Genomic DNA, 17,141 nt, shown 5'->3' with positions numbered 1-17,141 from the left:
AATTATATCCAGCAATTTCTAATAACTTAGTCTCCTTTCCTGGAATGGATAATCTGTTTATGGCTTGGCCCAGCTAGGATATAGTCACAGCACCTCACAATTTGGGTTTCCTTTGTTATTGCTGGACAGTAGAATCTTCAAATAAGTCTCTGTTTCAATTAGTCCTCTTTCAGGCTAGGTTGTGTATACTTGGAACATGGTGGAATTTAAAAAAAAATGTTAGTTTTATTTTCTGTTTTTTTTGTTTAATAATTTTATTGGGGGCTTGTGCAGGTCTTATTACAATCCATCCATCCATCCATTGTGTCAACAACATTTGTACATATGTTGCCATCATTATTTTCAAAACATTTTCTTTCTACTTGTGTCCTTAGTATGAGCTCATTTTCTCCTCCCCCACCATCCCTCCCTCAGGAACTTGAGAACTTATATATATATTTTTTTTTTCATGTCTTACACTGACCAGTGTCTCCATTCACACACTTTTCTATTGTCCATCCTCCTGGGAGGGGGTTATATGTAGATCCTTGTGATTGGTTCTCCCTTTCTCCCCCACCTTCTCCTTACCCTCCTGGCATTGCTACTCTCATTATTGGTCCCAAGGGGTTTATCTGTCCTGGATTCCCTGCATTTCAAACTCTTTTCTGTACCAGTGTATATGCTCTGTCTAGCCGAATTTGTAAGGTAGAATTGGGGTCATGACACTGGAGGGGGGAAGGAAGCATTAAAAAACTAGGGGAAAGTTGTATGTTGCATCATTTGCTGTACTGTACCCTGACTGGCTCATCTCTTCCTTGTGACTCCTCTATAAGGGGATTTCCAATTGTCAAAAATATTAGTTTTCAATTCATTCTTAATAGAGGTTGAAATGCATCTTGTTTCCTATAACTGACCCTTTTTTGGTTTAGAATTGTATTCAATCTAACAGGTATGGGATGAGAATAAATTTCTCATGCTGTGCTGTATGTGTGTGCTATTAATTCTATTGTCTTTATCAGCAGCTTCTAGGTGCTCAGTAGTAAGCATCAGCAGATGAATATGGCATATCTCCTTACTGTGTTCCATCTTGTGGGGGAACAAACATGGATTCAAATTATTAAGATCCAGGGGAATCTGGTAGAGTGCAATGAAATCATTTTGTGATAAACCCATAGACGGCACATTGGAGATTCAATGTATTTTAAAAGGGAAGTAAGATGTGTTCGTAGGACTTTGCATTTCAGAGCAGCACAGAACACACAAGTAACATCTGAACAATGGAGTCGTCAGCTATAAGTCACGTCAGGAATTGCTGTTGTTGCTAAGTGCCATCAAGCCACTTCTGACTCTTGGCAACTCTATTCATGCAACAGAATGAAATCCTGGCTGCTTTGGCCCCATTCGGTCCCACCTGCACTGCTACGTTTAAGCCTATTGTGGCAGCGACCATGTCAATCAGCTTACTAAGAGAAGGAATGTCCCTTGAGCTGCAACAGATGAATGGCAGCTTTGGAGGATATGTGTACTGTGGAATCTAAAGAACATCTAAATATCTGGAGCCCCCAAAGTGTGACAAGTAAAGGAGCGTCAAATCCTAATTTTTGCTATTCGTAGCTGAACAACGTTTCCACAGGGCTCCTCTTTTCTATCCCACTTTTAATTACCTTAGTCCTGACCAGCTTGATGAAAATTCTCAGGTAAATATCTATTAAAATTTAGTTTGAGAGAAATGACACCTTAATTCCTTCAAATGTTAGGAGTTCAGGAAATGATGCTTTAGTCCTTGAACTAACCAGTTTCTCTGAAGGGAGAGAGATGAGACCAAACATTAAAATTTGGATGAAAAATTGGTTTTCAACTCACTAATTCCTTAAACGTATCCATATGCACTCCTTGAGTCCAAAATTTAGAGGGGGTACTGTGGTCATAGCTCGTCTCTCATACAGGATTCCTGAGTCTTACTGGGACAACTCAGAACTGAGAAAACTCAATGACGGGGGGCTCGAACCACTGAGAGGTTTGGTTATTCATGGGACTTGTGGTCCATGCTGGCCATGCTCTGGGACCTTAATGTAGTTTAACATGATTGGGGCCTACATGTAGCTGCTGGGGCTTTCTGACATCCCATTTTAATGAAAAACAATGAGAAAAATGAGGACTCAAAAAGATCTTTACAAGATATGACATGTAGAAGGAAGAGGTTGTTACGCATCTCCTTAAAGGTTCATAGAAACTAGTAAGAAAGTGATGAACACTAGAGATTGGTTAAAATTCATTACAAAAAGAAAAATCACAGCGATCTAATAAGTGCACAAAAAAGTAATTCAACTACCAAACCATCCAAGAAGGTGGGGGTAAAATGAAACAAAAGATAGTCCATTTGTCAGGCGTGTACAGAAAGGTAACTGTAAGGCAGTCGACAGATTGACGTACATTTTCTGGGGGAAAATCCATAACAAATGCAATACAGTATAAATTGTGCATACTCTTTAACCCAGAATTTGACATTCTTGCAGTTTATCCTCAGGAAATTTTGAAGCCAACACAGAGGTGTGTATATAAGGTCATTCAAACTAGCCTGGATGATCAAGTTGAAAAATCGAAAGCAACCTTAACTGTCAAGTAGATAAAGAATTGGTTAGGTAGAATAAGGCATTGTTTTTGCATAAAATAACACTTTTCTAATTTATTTTTATTCACAGATTAATGTCCAAGATAAGATATTGGAAGAAAATCTACTTAGGGGTAGGAAAAAGCAAATTGGAAAAGTTAGCTCAAAATGAGTTATTTTGTTAAGTTTTTCTAGAAGTAACCATATTTGTATGCAAATAAATATAAAATTTAAATATCAGAACAAACCTTGGCCAAGAAAATTTATATTTGAGCAAATATCAACAATTTATTATTAGCTATGCTTAGTCATATATTTATTTATTGAGCAAACATTGTTTTGTTAAAATGTGGGGGGGGGTAGAAGGGAGGCTACAGTAAATACAGCTATTTTTAAAAAGCAAATAGAGAAATATCCTGTAAAGCAGAGTGTGGATTTGCCCTTTGTAGGTGAAAGGTCTGTGTTCTGTTCTCTCACAAGGATGTGATGAGTCTTACCAAACCTATTTTTCAGCTCTTTGATTGGGATACAGGAACAAAGAAGAAGAGGAAAGAGAGCAGGCTAGCAGAAGGGTAGCAGGTAACCTCATTCACATCTTGAAGAGCTGAGAACAGAAGGTGTTAGGAACCGGAATAATGCTTCCGGCAGTTCACAGTGAGTGTTTTTGTTTGTTTTTTCCCTCTCTCTCTCTCTCCATGATTTTGAGAAGAGAGACACATAGAAAAACAGAGTATGTGCTGGAAAACAACATTAAAAGGTATTTTAATTGATTTGACGAAGGAATGTTGGCACGTTGTGTGCCGTACACGTTGTTTAATGAATGTGAGTAAAGGATCTGAATTCTTCTAAAATGATTGCCGGTTTTGTGAAGAACCAAACACACACGGTCATCAGGGAGAACATATGGTAGGACCTCCAACTGGTCAAGAAGGGCCTCACTGACACCATGTTGTCTAAACTGAGATTCAAAGATGAGTTCCCCCAAAGAGTGTGCAGATGACAGGGAGAAATAAAAAACAAACCCAAAGCCCATCTGTAGGCCACTGGACAACCCATCACAGAAGGGTCACAAGGAAGGGACAAGCCAGCAAGACTGTAGTGTAGCACCAAAGAAACCCACACCCTTCTTCTAGTTCTTCACTACTTGCTTCCTGTCCCCCTCCCCCTCACTATCACGACCCCGGTTGTATCTTATACATCTGGCTAGACCAAAGTCTGTACAATGGTGCACATAAGAGCCCTCCGCACAGAGAATCCAGGACAGATAAACCCCTCAACACAAATCATGAGAATAGGGATACCATGAGGGTTGGGAGAAGGTGGGAGGATAAGAGGGAGAAAGGTAGAACCGATCACAATGATCGATGTACAACAACCCCACACCTCCAGGGCGTGCAATCCTTCTCTATGGTAAAATCTGATATGATCAATCAGTTGTAATCAGGTTACGGTATGACATATAACTTTTATTTAAATCACCACCCTCACTCACAGCACCAAATAAAAATATTTCAAAAGCAAACTCACTGCCACCAAGTTGACTGTGATTTGTAGCATCCTGTTGCTGAGTCCCTCTGGCTCCAAAGAGAAAAGTGATGCCTGGATTAGAGTGTCAATGCTGAGCAACCTGTTTACAGAAGGAGACACGGTGAAAACCCCGTATCCATTGCAGAGACCCTACATGGATTAAGCCTTCAATTAATTCATTCTGATCATGAACTAAAGATGGAGTCTTGCCCTCAGGCAGAGTGCATTGGAAAGTGGATTACCTCCACTCTCTACTTTTTCCAGGCAGGGTGGGAGCCGGAGGGGGTTGGGGGGAAGGCGGTGGCAGACTCCCTTAAAGACGCCTGGGTGTGTCCTGGATGGACAGTACCGGGCTCCCATAGTCATGAGTCATGCCCTATTAGTCGTACCCTGACTGTCTTTGTAAGGTCTTCTGTTTAGCAACATGTATGCGTCCCAATCATGGTTCTGCCCCTGTAATTCCACTTGTAACTCCGATGCACTTATCTGCCAACACTCATGTGCTTCTAGCAGTTCCTTTTTTGTTCCATGTCCGTTTTAAAGTTCTGTGTCTCAGCATGTTGGACATGCTGTCGAGAGGACGCGGTCCCTGGGGAAGAACAGCACATTGGTGAAGCAGAGGAGCAATGAATGGGGAGGAAGGCCCTGGAGGAGGTGGATGGACACCGTGGCTGCAACAGTGGGCTCAGGCACAGGGGCCATTGTGAGGACGGCGTGAGACGAGGCAGTATTTCATTGTGTTGTGCATAAGGGGGCTATGGTTTGGAACTGAGTCAATGTCCCCTAACAACAAACAACACCAACAGCATCCCACCAAGAGATGCCTTGGTGACACAGTACGATCCGCAGGTCAGCAGTTTGAAAACACTGGCTGCTCAGAAGGAGATGTCCTTTTCTCCTCCCGTTGTGCTTCTTATTGTTTCTGTGGGTCTATCTAGAGAAGACAGACAGGATAAACAATCCAGAGGAAAAAACAACAGGGCTGACAATTCGGGGGACACGGGAGAGGGGGAGGCCGGGGAAAGGAAGGGGGTGATAACAAACCCAGGGACAAGGGAACGAGTGATCTAAAATGGATGGCGAGAAAGACGGCATCCCACAAGGAAGGCGCTGGACCAGCAACCACCTGCTCCACTGGCATGACCGGCGCCGCAGGAAAGGGCAGAGGCCAAAGCGGCTCCCGGGACTCGACCGTGAAACAGGTGCAGATCGATGGCCTGGCAGTATTACAAATAATCAAGCATCATCAAGAAGGACAAGGATGATGAGCGCACCATAGAACTTCTTTGCAAGACGTTGAACTACCTTGCAAGACATTGGGCCACCTCAAAAGAAACAAACACAGGAAACTCCACTTTAGAGAAGAAATAAAGTGTGACATGAAGGCCCAGCCAAGAAGTTGGACCGTCGCCAAGAAACAACAGCTGGTCCAAGAAGTCACCACCTAAAGTGTGGGGAAACCCGATAAGACCTGACTTGGACATTGGTGACGTCAAAGAGCCAGCCAAGCTGTCCTTCTAAGCCCAGGTAGAAACACTGACTTTTCAGAGAGCTGGGAACCAAGGAGACATCAACTCCTGCTCTCTCCAACTCTACCTGGGGTGAGTCCACCGATGAAGGCAATGCTTGCTGGGACTGTGATGCTAGAATGATATGTGAAGATATGTGTGATATGTGCTGTTAGTAGGACCTTATGCTCATACTTGCCCCAATACACTTATCCTGAGCAGTTTGAGTTCTTATTAGATTGTTTGATGTGTGTTTGCAGTGAATAAACTGAGCATTTAAAAATGTCTAAGAGCGTTAAGTAATTAGTGATCACACTGCTTGTGATAAAGGAGCTGAATTTGTCCATGGAGTGCCTCTGGGCCTGAAGATTGGCTTGAAATTACCAAGTGTTTTCCTTTCCCCCAGAGTACGGAGGATGATGCCGGCTTTGTTGACGTCCAGTATCAGATGGAAATGATGCGGAGCCTTCACCATGTGGACACAGAGCACCTCCACGTGGGTCGGTGCAGTCCACACTCCATGGCTCGTTTATCATCCGGGCGTTCCTGGACTCACGTTTCAGGGACCAGCAGGCCACCGAGGAGTCGATGGTGCTCATTTAGCATCCTATATAAATGCCCGAGGAGCTCTTTCGCTGAAGGCGTACAGACTGACTCCTAAAGGGCTGGAAGTTTGTAACGAAAAGGATTTTTCTCCTGAACCATTGAAAAAGGCAACTCTCACCTTTGAGCATATGTGTGAAGTGCCGATCCTAATAAAAAACTCACATCTGATCAATGTTCTCATGTGGGAACTTGAGAAGAAGTCGGCCATGGCAGATAAACAGGAATTGCTTAGCCTTGCAAGCAGCAATCATTTGGGGAAGAATCTGCAGTTGCCGATGGACAGAGTGGAGGAGATGAGCCGAGAGATTGTTAAATATAACACGTACACGAGGAACACTAGCAAGCAGCAGCCGCAGCAGAAACATCAGTACCAGCAGCAGCGCCAACAGGAGAATATGCGGTGTCAGAACCCAGGAGAGCCGCCACTCCCAAGCCTCCAAGCCCCCAGGGCCGGGCCAGGATGGACTCGCTGCCTCTGCAGGCCAGACTAACACTCATTGCCAGAGTAGTAAGGAGCTCACTGCCCCCAGCCTAGGCAAAATCTTCACGAATATAACCATTAAGGGAAGGGAGCACCCAGAACTGGAGTTAACATGGACTCTTGAGATCACATTGGGGCAACTGTTGGAAGAAATTGTTTTGTGGATTGAAAAGCATAGAAGATTTGTCCAAGGCCATGGCTTGCTTTGGCTATAATATTTCTTTCTAGCCAAAAAATAAAATTGAAGCATGGTTTACTAAATGAGTAAAATAAAATTGATAGTGCAGAGGGCATAGGATGCCTGATGGGGCTTAATTAAGGGCAAAGCAGCCAAGAGGAATTACTGAAACCCAAGTGAAGGCCAAACATGACAGTGGGACAAGGAGAAAGTAAAAGGAAACAGAGGAAAGAACTAGGAAGCAAAGATCACTTATAGAGGTCTAAATACAAGCATGTACATGTGTAAATATATTTACATGTAAAACTATAGATTTATGTACATATATTTATATGTTCAGTTAAGGTAGCAGACAGACATTGGGCCTGTACTCAAGTACTCCCTCAAAGCAAGAACACTTTGTTCTAATAACCCAGCATTCTGTGATGCTCACCTTCCCAACACAATCACTGAAGACAAAATGGGTGCATAAGCACATGTGAAGAAAATTGATGGTGCCTGGTTATCAAAAGATATAGCATCTGGGATCTTAAAGGCTTCAAGATAAACAAGCGGCCATCTAGTTGAGAAGCAACAAAGCCCACATGGAAGAAGCACACCAGCCTGTGTGAACATGAGGTGTCGAAGAGATCAGGTATCAGGCATCAAAGGCCCAGAACAAAAACCATATCAATGTGAATAAGGGGGAGTGGAGTAGAGACCCAAAGCCCATCTATAAACACTTGGACATCCCCCTACACCAGGGTCACAAAGAAGAGATGAGCCAGTCAGGTTGCAGTATAACACTGATGGAACACACAACTTTCCTCCATCCCACTATCATGACCTCAATTCCACCTTGTAAATCGGGTTACACAAGAGCATGTGCAAGAGCATGATACAGATAAGAGCTGGAAATACAGGGACTCCAGGACAGATAAACCCTTCAGGACCAAAAATGAGAGTAGTGATACCAGGAGGGGGAAGGGAAGGTGGGGAAAGAAAGGATGGAATTGATCACAATTATCTACATATAACCCCTTTCCAGAGACACGGACGGACAACAGAAAAGTGAGTGAAAAGAGCCAACAATTGGTGTAAGAAATTGTGTTAGTCTGGGAAGACTAGAGAAACAAATTCATGGATACTCATATGTGTATAAGAAAGAGCTTTATACATAAGAGCAGTTGAATATTGAGAAAACATCCCAGCCCAGTCCAGATTAAGTGCATAAGTCCAATATTGGTTCATATGTCCAATACCAACCTATAAAGCCCTCTTCATATTCAGGAAACACATGCAATGACGCTGAATGCAGGAAGATCACAGGTCAGTGAGTAGAAAGTCTTGTGGATCCCATGATGGTGTAAGCATCTTAGCACTGGCAGGGGACTCCATGTGGCTTCTCCAGCTCAGGGCACTAGCATACGTCTATGCATCTCATCAGCTGCAATGTCACCCAGGGAGTGAGCCAAGAGAGCAAGTGCCTCCTGCCTCCAAGGAAGAATATTGGAGGAGTTCCGAGAATCCTCAGGCAAAGGCCATGGCCACACAGAGGCCTCATTGGCTATGACCTGATTGACAGGCTAGACTCCACTCTTAATCCTCTTAAATTGATAACATTATATAACTACCACAGACATGAAAATATATATATATAAATTATTAAGGGTTCATGAGGGAGGAAGGGGAGATGAGGAGCTAATATCAAGAGCGCAAGTAGAAAAAAAAGGATTTAAATGATGAAGGCCATATATTTACAAATGTGCTTGGCACAGTGGTTGGATGGATGGATTGTGATAAGAACTCTAAGAGCCCTCAATAAAATAATTTTTTTAAAAAGAGAGTTAGAGTCTCAGAAACTCAAAGGAGCAGTTCTATCCTGTCCCTATGAGTTAGCATTGACTTGACGGCCGTGAGTTTGTGTTTTGGTATCTCAGCCAAACCTTGGGTGCCATTATGACATTGTGTTAAAGGTCTCTCAACCAGATGATTTTTCTTTGTTTGTGGTCTATCTTTGTCATATTTAAGCCTTAACTTCCTGAGGATCTGGTGCCCTGAATTTTGATTTATAGTTTCCGAAACAACGAGAGAATACATTTCTGTTTGCTAAAGCCGTTTACTTGTGATATTTCTGTTATAACAATACTAGATAGCACAGAGTACATAAATGGAATGAAATCAATCTAGTTCACTGTAGCCTTCCGAGATAAATCAATTAATCTAGTTGAAGACAAATGTGGATTAGGGAGTAAACAAGATATGATACAAACTTTAGAGTCATGATTTTAGCACATCACGTGCATTAGGTTAAGCTGTAAACCCAAGTCTAAGAAGAAAACTGGAACTGAACTTTTGGCAGCCTGGGTCAGGTGAACCTGGAGCAGATAAGAATCCTTTCATTTTGCAAAAGGATTAATGGGAGAAATAGTCCAAATTGATTACGTGGATATTTCCTTATTGTTAAGGTATTAATTATTCCCATATTGGTATATAGATTCATCACAACCCCAGTCAAACTGTCAGCAAGCTATTTTACACATATCAACAAACGTGTTCTAAATCTATATGGAAAGACATAGGACTTGGAAAAGCTAAATACTGAAGGACAAACATGGAAGCTTATACTGCCTGACTTCTGGGCTTGCTAGAAAGCTACAGTGATCAAGCCAGCACAGCATTGGGGAAAGAATGTTCATGGATTGATGTGTTCTTATTGTATGACCCAGAAACCATCGTCTGAGGTTTTTGCCTTTAAAGCAACAAGCAAAAGCATAAATAAACCCCAAACATTCCCATCTAGCAGATTCTGACCCATGACAGCCCCATGTGTTAAGAGTAGAGCTGCTCCATAGGATTTTTCTTTCTTTTCTTTTTTACTATATTCTCTACAGAAGTGCAAATGGAATTTTAACAAACTGTGCCACTCATGGACTTTTTCAAAGGGACTAAAATAATTAATAATAATAATAATCTGTGCTCTAATTGGCGACAGACAGTTTTCCCTGCACCCTAAGTTGAAAGAATGATTCTCATAAAAGAAAAAAAGAGAAACCCAATCATTTGAGTGGTTAGGGACAAATCTGCAGTACCTATGAGGTGCAGAAAGAAGCCCTGCAGTGCTGTGGGGTAGACACTGGGCTCAAACCCACCTGTTGCTACACAGGAGAAAGATGAGGCTGTCTACTCCCATAAAGACTGACAGCCTCAAAACCATATGAGAAGCCACTATGAGTCAATGCCAATGAGTTTGGTTAAATGAGGTGCAGAAACCTTGCAAAAGAGCCAAGTGTAAAACCTAGTTTCAAAGTAGTGACTCAATAGGGTCTTGGTAACCTTGACATTGTAACCTAAAGACTCTGGTAAAAGCCAAGAAAAGTTCAGACTGTGGGGGAGTAAAGGGGACAACCCAGGAAAGGTAATAATGGGACAAAGGGAAATGAGATCAAAAAGATCTGGAGGAGATTTAAGTATGCGTATATTTAAATACTTATATTAAGGAGACAGCCAAAGTTATGGTGTATCTGAAAAGGAACAAACAGATTCTGGAAATAAAAAATCTCTTCATCTAAAGTTTCTTATGAATTTCCAATTCAAACAGACATATAATAAGTAGTTATGAAACTGCATGATCTAATGGGAAGTTATATATTTTTTAAAAACCTGTAAAGGAACATGTTGAGAAAAATCATGTCTCTGGAGTATGAATATGAAAGATGTATTTTCTTCATCTGTTGTTCTCCTACCACAACCGACATTTATGTTGTGATAAAGCAGTCACTCTGACAACGAGGTGGGTATATTTGAAAATACTTCTCCATTTCAAAAGCCAACTCAGTTACCTTTTCATGATCTTCAACGATTTTCTTTAGTCCAACTTTCTTTTACAGCGAGATTACCAATCCCTCGTTTTGACATTACAATAAATATTTTTCCAGATGCTATTTTCTTATCCTTCCTTTCCAACTAAGAATATTCAGACCTTACAAGGGGGAGATGTCTCATCACAAGGTAGGTTACATATGCCTCCTCCCCGCCCCTGAAGGGGACGAGTAACAGAAATGTGGGTGAAAGGAGACAACAGACAGTGTAAGATATGAAATAATAATAGCAATATATAATTGATCGAGGATTCACAAGCATGGGAGGGAAGGGGTGGAGGGGGAAATGAACAGCACATACTCAAGTAGAAAAATGGGCTCATGTAGAAAAATGTTTTAGAAATGATGATGGCAACATATGTACAAATATGCTTTATACAATTAATGTATGGAATATTTTAAGAGCTGTAAAACCCCCAATAAAATGATTTTTTTTAAGGAGACGGGTGGAGATGTAGGATGGAATTTGGTTCCTGCTTGTGCTGCACAGGAGAGCCCTGGTGGTGTCGTGGCTTATGTGTTCGGTTGCTAACCTCACAGTCAGGAGTTTGAGCCCACTAATTGGTCTGTGGGTGAAAGAGTAGGATTCTTATTACAGTAGAGATTTACAGGCTGGGAAACCCAAAGAGGCAGCTCTGCTCTGTTCTGCAGGTGCCCTCTGAGTCTCAATCAGCCTGATTACAGTGCCCTTGCTTTGTTTCTGTTGTTATTTGCAGGGACAGGAGCTCTATGCTATTGCCACTAGAAACGCTTTTAGCAGATGTAATTGGGGAAGGCTTCCCACGCTCCATAATGTTTTCTTTACATTTAGAGAACTCAATAAATGTACTTCAGGCATCTCCCTTTCTGGGCTGTTTGAGCAGATATATTTTCCTGACTGAAAATGTGGGAAGAATATCAAGATACTAAGAACACCTGTTCTTTCCCTTGAAGCCAGCCACCAGCTGGGCCCCTCCTCCTTTGGAGGTTGTGTAAGAGCCCAGTCGGGTGAACTTGATGAGACAGGACCTGGCCCAGATCTAGTGTTTCTGTAACCTTCATAATTCTGGGACTTAGTGAGCAGGCCCATTTGGCTAATGGACTTAACCTCCCTGGCGGTCTAATTATGTCAGTAATTTTGCTAAGGGACTTCTCTGCAGTGTAATCCCGAGCGTGGCTTGTGGTTACCGCTTCTGACAGTTAACATTTACCCTGAGCCACATAAGGCTTAACCCGCTGTGTCACCACTATTTCTTCTGGTAAGAAAACTGACATTATTAAATAGGTAATTATCAATGCCCTGTGTGCTGTGAAGAAGTAAAGTGGCGTTCTCAGAATAAGTGAACACCGAACGACTATCGCTGGGGGGAGCTGGCCACTCCCACGCACCAGGACTATGAGTGCAATTACTGAAATGCTGGTGGGTGCTCTCTTTCTCCAATCTTTTTCATCTTGAAGTGCCAAGGCAAAAAGCTGACAAAACAAGTATTCAGGACTTTTGCTACCTTTCTTAAACCTTAACTTTTTACATGTCACAGCTATAGCATTAAAAGTTGGGCAATGAGGCCACACTAATCTATTCTTAATATCGAGATAGCACATTAGGGGCATGGTTGCTTCTCTAGTTCCTCCATCTGAGGCATTAGTCATTCAAAGCATCTTGAAATCTGTTATTAGTAATTCTATTCATTCCACTTGACTAAATCTTCATTTCATGAGTCACTGTGCATAATTTTTACTTCTTAAATGAAATAATTTTAATGCAATATTGTTGTGTCAGTTTATATCTTATTGTTATTCTTAGTGCTACATTTTAATGTTATATTCATTATGTGATCTGCTAATAAAAACTTACTCAAGGTAAGTTATTAATTCATTTACTTCAGGTTCTGTGAAGAGCTGATATAATCTGTTCACAATTTGTCTACAAGTGATAAGCACAGGACATACTTCACACCACCTGCTGAAGCATGACAGCTCTACAGGTCTGGCAAGGACGAAGGATTGTTCACTGTTGTTTTTAGCTGTCACTAAGTAGGTTCTGATTCATAATGCCCCATTGACAACAGAATGAGCCACTTCCCCGTCCTGTACCATCGTCACAATTTCTGTCACCCCATTTCTGCAGACACTGTGTTAATCCATTGTGATAAGGGGTCTTCCTCTTCTGCACTGCCCTTGTACTTTATCAAGCACGATGCCCCTTTCCAAGGGCTGGTCATTAATTCACGAGAAACACACTGAATACCTCCTATGGGTCAAGTACTTGTTGGGTATTAGGGGTATATTTTCTCAGCCCTCCTGGAACCCATAAATAAATATGTTCACTGAGTAATCATGAAAACACTTGTGCAATTTATAAACCATGTATACTATAAATAAAACTTTAAATCACCAGGAATAAGGAGCCTGCTGGTGTAGCAGTTACACATTGGGCTGTGATCCACAAGGTCAGCAGTTTGAAACCACCAGTCACTGTGGGAGAAAGGCCAGGCTTTCGACTCCCATAAAGAATGACAGTCTTAGAAACGTACAGAAGCAGTTCTACTGTGTCCTTTAGGATCACAGTGAGTCACCATGGACTCAATGGCAGGAAGATGACCAGGATGGTAGGAAAATGTAGGGAAACCTGTTACCCTAATGATCCCTTTGCTTTATAGCAATAACAACCACTGCCCAACACTTAGTTACCTCACCATATAAATAAATATATAATATTTTAAAGATTTATTTCCTTAAAGCTCAACCAAGAAAAGTATGTGTATGGGAATAAGGAAATCATTTCAGTGCCACTTGTATCAGAATCCAGACATCAGGACACCTGATCTCTAGCCCCAATCCTGTTCCAACTCCAACAAGGGCCTTAGGAAAGCAGTTTGGGACACCTCGTTGCTTTTCTTGCAAAATAAAAATATTAAGCCCAGGTCCACTCAAGAACTACACCAATTTACGCCATTTGTGAGTCTATAAAATTAAGAGGAATATTCTTGATTATTACATGACAAAATATGCCAGTAGAAGTTACTTGCCCTGCAGAAACTGCAGGAATATTTGGAGTAAGTGAAAAGAAATAACTGAATTCCTTTCCTCCTTCATGAAAGCAATGTATCCCATATAGAATGGCACATAACATAAACAGGATATTGCTTTTAGCTTTGGGTATAGCATCTGCATTTCCTAGGTTGAAATTCTCAAAGATGCTTCTGCCCCCTAATATAAGATGGTGTGGGATATTTTAAATAATGACTACAAGCTAAATTAATTTCTGAGTAAGTACATGTCACCCAGAAGATGTTCCCTCTTCTACCAGACCAATGTAAGGCCACCATAAATGCTATACATATTTGTGGGAACACTTTACTTCTTCGCAGCACACAGATCATTGATAATTACCTGTTTAATAATGTCCGTTTTCTCTACCAGAAGAAATAGTGGTGACACAGCAGGTTACGCCTTATATGGCTACCCATATGGTTAGCAGATCAAAACCCCAGTCAAGCAACAGGAAATAGATGGGGCTGTCTGCTCCTGTAAAGATTTATTATATTCTCCAAACCCCCAAGGAACAATTCTACTTTGTCCTATAAAGTGGCTATGAGTTGAAATTGACTGGAAGACAGTGTATTTGATTAGGTTTGGATTTTCTCTAATAGACAACTTGGTCATTGCTGCATTTGTCAGTCATTTCAGTGACAACCAAACAAACACCTTCAAGTTTGGACTCTAAGAACAATAAATCTATTTTTCGGCCATAATTTTATGCCAACTTTAGGTTGGTGGTGTCTCAACTGGACATGGCTGAGCAAAGTTAGGCATGACTCCATGCTACTCAGCAAACAGCATGGTCAAAGGTGCCACCCGTGTGCACACCAAGTCTGATTTTAAGTGATGGAGCATTCCCTTGTTCTGTTCCTACGACGGCTTCTTGATTCCACGTGAGCACAGCGAAGCCTTCTGGAGTTCTCATTCTTCTCAATGCTATCCATCGTTGCTAGGATCCAGGCAGTCAAATGTCTTTCCATTGTCAATACAAGTAACCATTTTTCTAACATTTGTCGCTTTAATCCAAGATCTATCCGACAGCAGCAGCGATAGTCCTTGTGCCACATGCTCTTCTGAATCCAGCTTGAATTTCCAGCAACTCCTTGTTGATGCAGTATTGCAGTTCAGACTTCACTTCAGCAGTTTTTGACTTGACTTCAACAAAATTTATTTGCACGTGATAGTAATGCTATTCTATAAGACATTTGCAGTCAAGACACCAGAGTATTGCCAAATTCTTTCATGAGATCCTTAACTTCTTTTCTGTCACCAAGGCCTTATTTCCCAACTACGGCTCCTCCCTCTTTGTTTCCAACTTTTGCATTCTAATTGCCAATAACGAATGCATCATAACAGCATGCTTAATCAATTTAGGACTGAAGAAGTTGGTAGAATTCTTCATTTACTTCACCATTAGCTTTAGTGTTTGGTGTATAAGTTTGAATAATAGTTGTATTAATTGGATTTCCCTGAAATCCTATCAAGACAGCATTGTACTTCATAATAGTACTTAATATGTCCCTTTCGATGATGGATATGGCACTACGCCTCTTAAATTTGTCATTCCCAGCATAGTAAACCACGTGGTAATCTGATTCAAGATGGCCAATAGAGGTCCATTTCAGCTCAGCAATGCCTACAATATCTATCTATAGATTTTCTACTTCATTTTTGACAGCTCACAATTTTCCTAGATTCATACTGCGTGCAATCCATATTCAGATGATTAATGGCTGTTTTCAGCTGTTTCCTGTCATTTTGAGTTGTACCCCATCAGCCCATGTAGATCCTGGGAGCGTTTCTCAACCACAATCACTATGGCCACCTCAACTTTGAGGAGGCAGCCCTTCCCAGTCACATTTTGAGTGTCAAACAACCTGAGGGGCTCATCTTTAGGGACTAAAGTTTTGGTGGCTATTTCCTCAGAAATGGAAAGTCAATTCCTTCTTCATAAGCTCTTCTTAGTCTGGAAGCTCCACTGAAACTTGCTCCCCTTGAGTGACCCTGCTGGTATTTAGAATATCGATGCCCTAGCTTCCAGCAGTACAGCAATACACAACATGCAAGCAACTACAGTACGACAAGTTGACAGAAAACTAGTGGTCTTCATCATGCTTATTCGATCGGTATGCTGATAATAATGATAATATGCAAATAATCTGAGAAGGTGAACTATGTGTAAAAGAACACAATATCATGATGGAAGAGGTTTATTAAAAACCTGCGTGCATGGGTTTGCATTTGTGGCAGGTCCGATCCCATGGGCCTCTCACAGTGTCCCATGCAAAAGCAAACTGTCACCCGAACCATTGCCTGGCTTTACCCACGTGGGCTTCAGGCACTGAGGTGGGTTGCACAGTGAAAAAAATTAAAAAATAAAATAAAAATAAAAACCTGCAATATGCACATGACGCAACCTTGTTTGCTGAAAGTGAAGAGGCCTGGAAGCCCTGGCTGATGAAGATCAAGGATGCAGCCTTCGATCTGGACTACAATTCAGTGTAAAGAAACTCAAACTCCTCACATCTGGACAATATGAGTATAAACAGCAAGAAGATTGAAATTGCCAAGGATTTCATTTTGCTTGGATCCACAGTTAAGGTTCAAGGAAACAGTCATCAAAAAATCAAATGACATGTTGCATTAGACAAATCTGCTGCACAAGACTTCTTCAAAGTAATCAAGGGAAAGGATGCCACTTTGAAGACTAAACTGCCTGATTCAAGTCATGGGATTCTATAATCACCTCATATTCATGTTGGATGACAAACAACGAGGACTACAGAAGGACTGATGTATTTGAATTAGGGTGTTGGTGAAGCATACTTAAAATAGTGTGGACTGCTGGAAGAATGAACAAACACATCTGTCTTGGAAGAAGTACAATCAGAACACCCTTCAGAAGTGATGAGAGTGTGATTTTTGTCTCACATAGTTTGGACATCTCATCAAGAGACGCCAGTCCCTTGGGAAAAGACATCACTCTTGGTAGAGTGTACAGTCTTCAAAACAGAGGCAAGCTGTCAAGGAGATGAAGTGGCGTAGTGGCAGTAGACTGTTTCATTGTTGTGCATGGGGTCACTATGAGTCAAGGCCAACGTGGTAGCACCTACCAAGAACTACAGTCTTACTGCTTGCTGGGTTCAGATATGCTCCACACATCTCTCATTCTGAAACAAAGATTGAAGAAACGATGGCTACATGGGGCATTGTTGTATGGTAAGAAGAAATAGTACAAAAGGAAACAAAAATTTACAATACGACTGAAGCCTCACTTAAAAATGGGAACACTATCTTTTCTGACCACATGTCATTGATCAATTCAATAGCATGGACTGAACCCAAATCAACTTAGCCGGGAAATATAGTC

The 17,141-nt window shown here is 41.5% G+C and overlaps 1 non-coding gene and 1 pseudogene across 1 annotated transcript; both read left to right on the top strand.

Moving 5' to 3' along the window:
• The first annotated feature begins 5,193 nt into the window (after nucleotides 1-5,193).
• Nucleotides 5,194-6,927, top strand: LOC142452400 (eukaryotic translation initiation factor 3 subunit H pseudogene; annotated as a pseudogene).
• A 9,071-nt stretch (nucleotides 6,928-15,998) lies between these two features.
• On the top strand, nucleotides 15,999-16,132 carry LOC142454055 (small nucleolar RNA SNORA42/SNORA80 family). The gene has a single exon (XR_012785586.1). It is a non-coding gene; the product is annotated as a small nucleolar RNA SNORA42/SNORA80 family (small nucleolar RNA).
• The last annotated feature ends 1,009 nt before the right edge of the window (nucleotides 16,133-17,141 follow it).

This window comes from Tenrec ecaudatus, chromosome 7, assembly GCF_050624435.1.
Source record: "Tenrec ecaudatus isolate mTenEca1 chromosome 7, mTenEca1.hap1, whole genome shotgun sequence".
Lineage (NCBI taxonomy): Eukaryota > Metazoa > Chordata > Mammalia > Afrosoricida > Tenrecidae > Tenrec > Tenrec ecaudatus.
This window is presented reverse-complemented; position numbering and strand designations above follow the sequence as displayed.